Source organism: Lasioglossum baleicum, chromosome 4 (genome assembly GCF_051020765.1).
Source record: "Lasioglossum baleicum chromosome 4, iyLasBale1, whole genome shotgun sequence".
NCBI classification, from domain to species: Eukaryota; Metazoa; Arthropoda; class Insecta; order Hymenoptera; family Halictidae; genus Lasioglossum; species Lasioglossum baleicum.
The window spans coordinates 9,906,061-9,917,709 of record NC_134932.1 but is presented as its reverse complement, the minus strand read 5'-3'; the positions used below and the strand labels follow the sequence as shown (position 1 = coordinate 9,917,709).

Here is an 11,649-nt window from a genome sequence, read left to right as displayed (position 1 = left end):
TTTTACGCGTCTACGCGAGCAATGTCGTGAATCAACCTCTGGCTAAACGGTTTAAATTAATCGCCAGAAACGAAGTCTAACTTGCCAATAGTCATTCTCGTTTTTTAGGCTCGAAAACAACGTCATCGTCTAACGTCTAACACATCGACGATTAAATCTTACAAAAATGTTTATACACATCCATTTCCACTTATTTCGACAGCACTTACGGCGAACATTAATTGAAAAACAGGAATCACAGGAACATTCACAGTCTAATTACCAAATCCGATTCCCTCAGACTTGAATCACCGCGTTCCAATTCATTAGCCATAGAACCACCGGTTTCTATCACATCCTCGGCATTATCCGCCACACCCGTTGATATTCGAACGGGAGTGCCCACCTAATTCCGCCAATCAAAATCGCCGCGCGACACCCGAAAAGTACAATACCAACAGAGACATAATAAAGCAAATAATTAAATGTACCGCCCTGATTGCAACGAATCTAATTAGAGTGGGCGAGGGGGTGGATAGAGGGTGTTCCAGTAGTCGTTTCTCGGGAGTGGCCCCTCCTCCTCGAAATCGTCTAATTTGCCTGATGAAAAGGGTGTCGAGCTCCGGCTTGAATTGGGATGGGGACGCATTGGCGTCGGGCGAGGTGATTATCATCGGCAGTAGACGTTAGACATTTTATATGCATTGCTGTGCGCTTTTTTTCGCAGGCCCATCGAACAAGAGGTGGGTACCAAGTCGGGTACGAGCGGTAAGCGGGTACAACCCTTTTCTGAACCCGGTGCGTCCTCCTGCGCCCTCACGCTTCCGCGTCGCACCCGCCGTCTCTTTATCACTCCACCCTTGCGGCACGAACGACGTTACGAGGGCGATACCGGGCAACACTACGATACCTGCACGAGGCGGCCCTTTGTTCCACCGTGTCCGCCATTGTGCCGTTTCCCGTTTGCCAGACTATCGCGATAAACCGCCGGAAAAGCCACGATGAATGACGCGACGCGCTGCGATCCGTTGCGTCGCGTTTTGCGTTGTAGTCTCTGCAACCCGCGACTCTTGTTGCGTCGATATTCGCGGATTCGAAGGAATTTTTGCGGAGGACACCTGTCACCTGTGGATAGTGAGGTACGAGAACCTCCGGATAATTTTGGGTCAGCGTGAGCTGAGAAGAAAATTTTAGACTTGTGCACAGCTGGTTCTGATCGCTGAGATGAGAACCCTTCAATTATGTTACAATGATTTGCTTTCAAAAATATGATTTACAGAATATAGTGTCATAAATGTTATCTGCATCGATTTTTAGTAGAGGAGAAATCGTATATTGATATCTTCGATTTTGAAAATTTTCCAACAATTTTGAAGTTCGTCTACTCAATTTTGCTACAAATGCATAATGTTCCAGAGCGTTCTGGAACGTTCCCAATTATCATCGATTACATAACTGTCGAAAATATCCGCCCAGTCACTGATTAATGTTTTCGAGTGAAAAATTGGAACTAATCTGGTTCTTTATTGAAGGATTAGCGCGAGCTCCAGTTATCTCTTTTGAGAGGTACCTTGATGAATGATAGCTTATGGAGATAATGGCGCGGCTTGCTTTGGAAAGTACACTTACACCATAAGCTTTGTAATACCTAGTTATGAAAGTTAGTGGAGCTTGTTACAGCGCGAATGGCGTTCGTAGAATTGGTGAAAGTTTCATTGAAAATGGGACATCGACGAATTGCAGCTTTTGTGTATCTGATTAATTCTGATAAAAAATCAACTAGCGCTTCTAGTAATCAATCAATTTTTATAAAGGATTTTATTCGGTTACAAATTAAGTGAAACATTTTTTGTACATCGAAATGGAAGAATTCTTTATACAGAGAAATTGCAGAACAATTTCTCTTGCGTTCTATGTTTTATGTTTCCATCTTGTAAATGTAAAAAATGAGTTTTTTTCAACTATTTTGAACGTGTCGCTAATGGTCTCGGTAAAACGCATATAATCCGCAGTCTAATAATAACGTTCGGACTGATCCCTTGAAAAGTGTCCTGACAGTACTGCACCGCAGTAATCTTTAATCGTGTAGATCGATACGACGGAGAACAGGCGGCGTGGGCGATTTACAATCGGCGGTGAACGAGATCGCAGGCGAAACCGAAATTTATTGGCCGTGGCGCATTCGTTCCGTTAGTCGATTAGGCTTTGCGCCTTAGAATCGGCCGATAAATAATAATTTGCCATCACGGCGACGTGGAATCGCGTGTTTACGAACCTCGATACGAAATAATCGTGCCGTACCGTTCGCCTGGACGCCGGGAAATGAATTCTGCGAACACCTTGCTACTTTTATCCGCACAGTTTCTTAAAATTCCTCAGAAACACTTTGACAGTCTATGGAAACATATTCCTTAATTTCTTTTCAACAATGAAAAAAATTATATGAAGTTTTAAGGTCGAGTAGGGTAAGTCCGCGTCTACGGGGCAAGTGCGTTAATTCGTTGTTTCTATTATAATATGAACGAAATTTCTCTAGCTTGTATTTATTAATGTAGTATAAGTTAGTATGAACTATTCTACATAGACGTCGCCCAAGAATAAAGATGTTTTCCTCGCTTAACTTACAACTTTGAGGTTACCCTGAACGTGCAATACTTCACAAGTTATTAATATATTCTGTGTTGTTATTTTAGATACGTACAACAAATAATGATGTAGGTTTACATGAAATAAACCGTTTTTATTGTATTTTTTTAAATTTATTGAGAAAAACACTAAGATGATCTTGCTCCGTAAATATTACTACATACACGGGGCAAGTCCGCACTATCACGGTGGGGTAAGTCCGTACTGTATGGGTAACTATAAAACTAAACAATATATTTGATGCAATAAAAAGCATTTTGTAGCAGGCTTGATAATAATTCTTTTCTTGCCCCGTAGCACTTGAAACAAGGTTCGAAAGCATTTTTAACTCTCACAGACGGACTTGCCCCATTTTCGTAGCAAGTGCATAGTAGTTGACACTTTGTACAATATCCTATCGAAATGATAATTTTCAAGCAAAATTCGAATCCTAGATAATACTAATTCATCAGTAATAACTGTGACAAGAGTTTGATACCAAGAACGTCAAGTTTTTACATACCAGACTGAAAATACATCAGTTTAAAGTCCAACTTTGCAAAAACTAGGGCGGACTTACCCCACTCCACCTTATTATGTATTTCTAAGGTTTCTTAAAGCGTAAGTTGGGCACCTCTATGCACATGACCATGAGCATTGATTGCCCTGTGGGGCACTGGCCTGACTCCGTCGGAATCGAGAGCAACGAAGCCACGCCTACTCCAATTGGGCGACCTTGGCCAACTATATTAAGACATCATCACCGATTCTCCCGGCATCAAACAATTTCTGTCACTCTTCCCGGGTCACTCGACAGAAAGAGGAAAAAGAAACTGTACTTGAAAAATGAAATCCCTAAAATGAAAGCAATGATCAGACTATGCGCAATTTAGGATCGCATAACGTCCACGTCTTGTTGAAGATCGTAAGAAGGCTTGCGAGGTGTCATGTCGCAGGGCAGGGAACGCGAAAGATTTTCAGTCGGGTCGCAAAAAGACCGGTTTCTTGTCGGCGCACGACACTGCCATTGTAACCTTCCTCGTTCTCTTCATCTCCTTGGACGGTATCTTAGCTCTCCTTCTCCTGCCTCTCTTTCTCTCTCTCTCTATTTGCTCTGCTTTCCGTTAGCGGAGGTTAGTGTTTCGAGAGGAGAGAGAGAAAGAGAGAGAGAATCGAGGCGTGACAAGGGGCGAGGAGACGGAAAGGGGGTTGGAATCGGAAGGGGGACGCAAAGGGGGTTGACTGGACGAAAGGAGAAGGGCTCTCGACACGATCGCGAGATTATACCTACACCCACGCCAGGAGATAATAGATAGTAATTGCAGGGTTGTCCGGTCCGGCTCGGAATCGGCTCGACAGATCGATCGCTGTGAACAGAAAAGAGGGAGATAATGATGCGCCCAGGAAGAAATCGTTCTCACATTATTTTCTCGCGGCGCAAGCACCGACGTTATTATTATTATACATATGCATGTGTACGTGGGCGACCGGTACGTGTGTGCCCCGTGACGGTGCCCGAGCGAAAATCGAAACGGAATTCGCGTTCGACCGATCCATCTCGCTCGATCCAGACGCCATTTCTGAGATTGCACCGATTAGGCGTCCATGCTTCTTTTATCGTTGTCCGGGCGATGCCGATCCTGAGCTTGTTTCAGGATCGTCGGGATTTTTCCGCTAATTCTGGTTTCTATAATAAATCACATTGTGCGCGAGTTGCCCCAGAATGAATCGTTTACAGTGAAACATATTGTATCACAATACGTGGCGGTGTCTAGCATTAAACAGTCGATCGAATTAATTACGATTTGCTTGGTTGAAATTTCGAGCAGCTGGCCACGAATTCAGCAAATTACTATCACAAAGTATCAACGAATACTACATCAAATTTGTTTATCCAGACAATTAACTTTTAATTCATTAAGTGATGCCTGTTGTATTATTACAGTAGTATGATCGAACGAAATCAATGGAAGTGCATCGAATAACTGAAGCAACGTCGCCGACTTTTTCAAGATACATATATGCAACATCAAATTGCTCGTTGTTGCATCATCGTGGACGTAGCGTTAAAAATCGGACGGCAATCGACGCGCGGCGGATCGTTTAAATAAATTCCCGGTCGAATTAAAATTGTATTCGACGTTCACGTGACGACATTAACAGACAGCGGGGCACTCGAGCCTGGCAAAAGGACAGGAATCGATGGAAAGCAGTCCGTTTTCGAGCTTTCAGTCCGCTCCTCGAGCGTTCGTCGTATTAGCATATGCAAATACACCGGTAAAAGGGGGTCAAGCTTATTTATGTATTTCGTTGCCGATGCTTTTTCCTCCTGGCCACGGATCGGAGGAGATTTGCTCCTGTTCGAACGCATTTTTACGGGTATCTGTTGCACTCTGATTTACGATCCCTTAATGAATTTATAATTTCCGGCGGAAGCTCGAATGGGAAACAGCGCGGAACCCAGCCCGGTTAAAGTTGTTTGTCAGCGAATACGCACGGTTAACGTGGATTAATGAACACTTCTCGATGAATATTTACAGCATAAACCGGTTCAAGGTGTTGCACACTCGACCCTCTCGATTCAAACAGATTAAAAACTTTCCGAAAGTAACCGGGGCGTTAAAGGTCTTCTATTAGAATGCCAAAAGTCGATCAATAATTAAACGCGTTCTCCGGTTTTGCTATTTATACACCGGTCCTCCGATGCGCTTATGGCAGACGTGTCTGAATAAATCGCAACAAATTCGAAAGTTACTTTTAGCGTAACGAAGCGACTAAAGCGGAAAGTTGACGTTCGCGTAATTTCACTCGTCGTAAATCAGCGGATTCGCGAACTCGCGTAAACGCTCGCGGTCGGAACGAGCATTAAGTGCTCCGATAATTTATTATGCGCATAAGTACACCAATTCGGGTTTTCAAAATGCACGTGGATGCATCTCCTGTACGCCGAATGTCGTGGAAATTGATACGGACGTATGTATATGTTTAATTAGCTAGGATTAAATATTTGGAGAATCTCAGATGATCTTTAAAGGACCTTGATCTAACAAAACTATTTTTTCTTTAATATTCTATTTGGATTTCAATCTCAATCTCAAAACTGAATCAACGAAGTTGAAGCAATAAGTCCTCATACTCAAGAGCCAGCTAAAATCGCATTTTGTAAATTCCCGTTGAAAGCAGTCCCGTTACAAGTCAGCGAATTATTTGCGCCGTCGCGTCGCGCGCAGCCATTTTTCAAAGTATTCGCTTGTCAGAGCCGGCCCTAAATCACCGAAATTTACGCGCAGGATATTTTGAAGCGGCGTTTGTTCCAAAACACGATCTTGGCAGGGGGAGGAATTCTTGAAGGCTCCGGTGGACCTTTTCCAGACATGATTCAGCGTTTGTATCACGCAGGATTCCCACAGTTTGCGAGAGATCCTGCGATCGCGAGCTTCTCCGTCTTCTTCTGATCCTTCGGGTGCCCCTTCTCCTCGGAGAATGCCCCCCACCAGCCATTCCAGTTTTAAAGAGTCGCGCGGGGGCCCGTGGATGCTCGAGCTGCTCGTTTTCTATGGATTTACATTATTTACAAACTGGTTTCTCGCGATGTGAAATAAAAATCGCTGCCCCCCGACAGGAGCGGGTCGAAAAAACACGCGGAGATGGGGGCTGACTCCCCCCTTGAAAGACGGACGAGTCTTACGGCGATTCGCGACGTATATGTACGTCACCGTGGTACCCTAAGTATTCGAACTCGGTCTGGCCCCTTAGAAAAAACGCACTCGCGAATTATCCAATTCCTTGATCACCGGAGCCCTTCGATTTCTGCCTTGTTTTTCAATCGATTTTGCTTTTTTCACCCAATCAGGGAGCCCTCTGAATTGTCCCCCGTTTTTCGGCCGATTTTGCTGTTTCGTCTCCTCGGGGACCCCCCGATTTGTCCCCGATTTTGCTTTTTTATTCGATCAGGGAGCTCCTCAGACAAAAATTTCAGTCGGTGTCGGCCCCCCGTGTGCGTCCCGGCACCGATACGCTTCCTCCAGTCTTATTTTGTTGCGCGTATGGATAATTAAGGCAATTTTCGTAATTATTGGCTCGCCGGAAAGTAAATGGCTGTTTGAGCAGTTAAAACACGATTACCCCCGCCGGAGCTGTAAAATACGTGGCACTTGGACCGTTTTTATAGGGGGGGGGGGAGGCAGGCCGCGTGTCTCGTGTTATTAAAGTTAATTAATTAAATGCGTACTGTTGTATATTTCTATTTTGCTAAAATATTTCTTTCATTACCACGCTGACTGTCCGGTGACTAAGACAAGTCTAGATAAAAATTAATTACCTCGACAGTAGGTAGCAATATCTTCGCCGAAATCCAGTCACCCAATTAAAAGAAGAATCATGTTTGACGGCGGTCCCCAGTAATTAATTAACTTTTCGCTGGTCGAGGAAGTGAACCGGCGAATTGACAAACGAGCATTGTTCCTTTCCACGTTATGCGCCGTTTGTGGGGCCGCGAGATAAAACACGTATAAATTAAGTTAGCGTTCGCTTTACACGCGAAACAGGCGTCACCGTGGAGCGGCGTTACAACATTTTTACACCGGCGGCCATAGATTACACGCAGCCGCAAGCCTAGGGGGTATCTAAGCGAAAATAACCGGTTTTATCTAAATTGCGTTGTACCGGTGATTAGCGAGGGGCCACCTCTTTTGTTTCGGCACGGCACCAGCGAATTTTCAATTTGCCACACGGTTCCGCACCGACCTTTTCAAACAATTGACACACATTTACCGGTGCAGGCGACTATAAAAATTCTGCGACAGATTTATCTAACGATGTGGCGCAAGGCTAATTGATTTGTTCTTGCTGGCGGAATGAACTGGTACTGCCACGTTAATTAATGCTGGACCGCGTGCACCTTTCTACCAGATTACGCTCTCGAGAATTTTTGCAGACGTTCTTGTTAGGCTAGGGCGAATGTAAAAGATCTGAAGTGTGTCAAATTGTTCATTTGGTTGATTTTTATCAGACAGCACTATCCGGTGAGACAGATCTAAACATTCGATGACTGACAAAATTTCTCAACCAATGGACACCAAGAAAATGCCACAAGAAGCCCGAACAACTATACCAAAAGACAAAACATTGAAATTCCAGGACTTCGCAGCTCGGTGAATTTTACAAGATCGCCGTAGGACGCGGTCTCGGTAAAAAAACAATTTATTAACACTCCGGACAAGTCAACAGGATAATAAAATCTGGTCCGACAATGTTTCCGTGGACGAGTCTTGATCGGAGATCAGCTGGATCCTGTATCTTCCGGGCGCGTCGCTCTTAATTAACGCCTTTATGCCGATTAGGCCACTTGTAATAATCACGATACCGCTGACACTCCATATTTCACGGTTTTAACGATCCCATAAAAACTCGGGCTCTGGTAGGCACAGAATTTTCAGGGAAAGAAAGAGAAAGATTAAGATTGGCTGAACGTGGACAGGGAGAGACACGGGAGAGAAGAAGAAAAGGGAGAGAGAGAGAGAGAGTCGACGCGAACGTGTCACCCAATCAACCGGTTGCCCCCGGCGTGGCGAATTAATATAATTTATGAAAATGAGGCTCACCGTCCGATGGCCAGTTGATTCTCCGAGGCATTCGTACATTCGAAAGCCACGCGATTCAGCACCCGGTTAAGAATTCTGCGGTTAACTGGTTCCTTCTCTTTCTCTCTTTCTCCCACTCCGTTCCTTCATATCGGTTCCTCCACCGATTTTTCGTGGCTCGGTTATTTATTTTATGTCCGGGCCTTTGATTGGCCTCCTCCGAAATTCATTACACGGGTTACGTTATTAATGAACGCGCAGGATTCGCGGGTGATTGGGTCTTTTGAAACTAATTTCGGGAATTTGGCGGCGGCGCGGCGGCTATGGCCGATCGATTCACTTCTCCGGGGCCAGGCGCGGCGTGTATTCAATGTAACGCTCGGAATATAATTGGATTTGTTCCTTACGTGTCCCGGAATCGACGAACTATTTGTGCGAGATTTCATTGCGTGTTTTTTCATTCTCTTTCTCCCGTCCTCCTACTTCCCTCGCTCTCTCTCTCTCTCTCTTTCTCTTTCACGTTGTCGTTGTCTCCCTCTCCCGGCAGGAAAGGAAACGCGAGGTTTGCACGAAGCTGCACACTAAATTAATTACGAATATAACTCTCGATTTTACGAGATTTTCGGTTCCGTGTTTATCGAGATCTTCTGACTGCCGGTTTAAAAAACCGAGCAGAATCGACAAGAGTTTCATTTCAACCGGATATTTTCGCATTCGCTTTCGTGATACTGTTTTCGTGTTCGCGTTCCTGCCACGTCTCGTCCTCCTTGTCCCTCAGATTGTTCGCCGTGATACATTGATCTAGAAGCCTGGATATTAAAACGTCGTGGCTAATTGTTCGCGATTAGATTATTTATATGTATAAGCTCCGAGACAGAGCTTAAAGCATCGTGGACCTAAATTTGAGATCTCCTGATATTAATAATCTTGTTTAACCCTCGAGGGGTGGCTCAGAGTCACCACTGAAAATTGCCGTACCATTATTCAATCACTATACATTTAAGTAAATTGTATGAGGCATTAATCAATTTCATATCCATAAAATGAAAAAAAATCCTACAATGGAATTATGCTTGGTCCGAAGAAATGTTTAATTTTCAAGTTAAAATTGGGGTAAACTTTACTTTACCGGACTCGAAATTTGTGCGTTTCTCCTATAAATTATGATGTATTTGGTATGTAATCCAGTAGATTTGTACCCGAGGCGGCTGCAGATCGAAGTTTCGATCCTGTAGGATTAATGGTTCAGGAGATATGCTTGCTTAAAGTTGAACAATCTGCAGTGTTTTTGACAGGTAAGGGCGCCGCCATATTGGTTTGTAGTGACGTGACAACCGCAAGCAGCTTACCGAGCAGAATCGCCGGTTGGCCCCCCGCCCGAGCTAATCCCAACCAACTCGGTAAGCAGCGCGCGACCGTCACTACAAACCAATATGGCGGAGCCCTTATCTGTCAAAAACACTACAGATTGCTCAACTTTAAGCAAGCATAGCTCCTGAACCATTGATCCTACAGGATCGAAACTTCGATCTGCATCCGCCCCGGGTATAAATCTACTGGATTACATACCAAATACATCATAATTCGTAGGAGAAAAGCACAAATTTTGAGTCCGGTAAAGTAAAGAGCAGCCTAAAATGACTCCGACTGCAAAGTGTTAAAGAGGTGCAAGACCTAGAGACTCCATCTACGGACTTTGCGTACCCCTGGCAATTTTATGTATGGGCTCTGTGCTCATAGATCTAGATCCGAGAGTTTTCGATCGTAAAATATCGCCTACCAGGTCGACTAGAGAGTCCTCAGGATCGGGGACACCAATCCTCAAGGATCTAAATATGATCATCCCGTAACCCACGGATCTCTGGACCTTCTAAGAATCTCTGGCATGAGTGGTTTGGTTTGCGGAGTCTGTAGGCATGGCCAATGGACTCTAATGTGTCTCTGGCTTTGGCCCTTTGTTACAGGGAGTCTAGGCTAACGTTCAAAGCTACCGGAAGTCTTGGGCTCGTGCCCTGGAATCTAATCTGAGTTAAGCTTAGATTAGACTTATCTTCGTCTAACATTCTGCAGCATACAGCTGTGTATAGATTTCTAATTATTCATCACTCACCGAGATTGTTGCTTGGTTGCAATTCGCCTGGATCTGAAACAAAGAATGACGAACTTTCATGATGAACACAGAATTTGAAAATTAAACACTGAACGTGCAACATAAATAAAATGGATTGTAGTTCCTTCTTTAATGCTAGAAGATGCCCTAACTGAGTTGTTGAGCTGTTTGTTGAGATTTGACCTCAATGAATGTTATTTAATATAATAATTTGTCTCGTAATAATAGTAGCTGTATAAATCTGAGATGAATCATCTTGATTCGTTTAGCGATCTTAGGGCTGAGATTCTGTACGAATTATTTGGTAAATGCAGAAGATAGCTAAGCAGATTTTGTAGTAGTAGCTGAATAAATCTGAGATGAATCATCTTGATTCGTTTAGCGATCTTAGGGCTGAGATTCTGTACGAATTATTTGGTAAATGCAGAAAATAACGAAACAGATTTTCCAACCTATTTTGCGAGGTTTTTCCGGTAATACTAAATTCTTCTGTATAAATCGGCAAGGTTGCACGGCCAGACGAGCCGCCGCATTCATCACGCACAATGGGAGAACGTATCCCATCGGAAAATCGCAACATCCGTGTGCAATTGGTTTGAGAATTCGAATATTATCTCTGTTTATTGGATCATATTAACGAGCGTAAATTCCATACGTTCAGCTTAAACAGCAAAAAGGGATCGCGAGACTGCAATTTTTTGACCGGCATACTCGCACACACAACACACACGTTCCGTTTCCCCAGCCCTTCAAGCGTCCCTTCATGCGTCCATATGTTTTTTCACGGTGCGCGCAATTCACAGATTAAAGCTCGAAACATTTCGAAAATTATTCGTCGCATTTAACGTTTCGTTCGTTCAATCGAAAAATGGAAAAAGGAACAGGATGGGATTGCTGATTCTGAAATGCCTGAAAGGAAAAAGTTTGAATAATTTAATTGGCCGAAAAACGTTCGGTGAAATGTATCCACGAGCTTACAGAATATCGCCAGAACCCTTTTCCGATTGTTATACAATATATTTCTATATAGCCGCCGTTGCCGTTCCAAGCTATTCGCAACTTTGAATAATTAATCCGCATACTTGTCTGTTAATGAGAAACGCTCGTTCCGTAATAATTGTAACTTGGCGTCCTTTATGGGTAAACACAACACAAATCGAGATCTGTTCTTTCAATTTTTGCTTTCTCTTTGTTCCGTCGAATTTTCCTGCGCGAGCATAAAGAAATACATTGCAACTGTAACGGGTAATAATTCCGACAATTATTCGTTCGCACTTTTTGTTCTGTTGTTAAACGAGAATGAAAATATCCTGCATGCGAAACACGTTTTTCAGAAACAGTACTTAAAAGATG

At 43.7% G+C, this 11,649-nt stretch overlaps 1 long non-coding RNA gene across 3 annotated transcripts in view; it reads right to left on the bottom strand.

The window, feature by feature from the left end:
• The window catches only part of LOC143208091 (uncharacterized), a 398,278-nt gene that overhangs the window by 126,391 nt on the left and 260,238 nt on the right, over window positions 1-11,649 (bottom strand). For 2 of the 3 annotated variants that reach the window (XR_013008839.1, XR_013008838.1), the window contains one exon: window positions 10,297-10,329. The exons of the other annotated variant lie outside the window; for it this stretch is intronic. This is a non-coding gene — a long non-coding RNA (uncharacterized LOC143208091). The remainder of the gene's footprint in view (window positions 1-10,296; window positions 10,330-11,649) is intronic. 3 annotated transcript variants of the gene reach the window in all.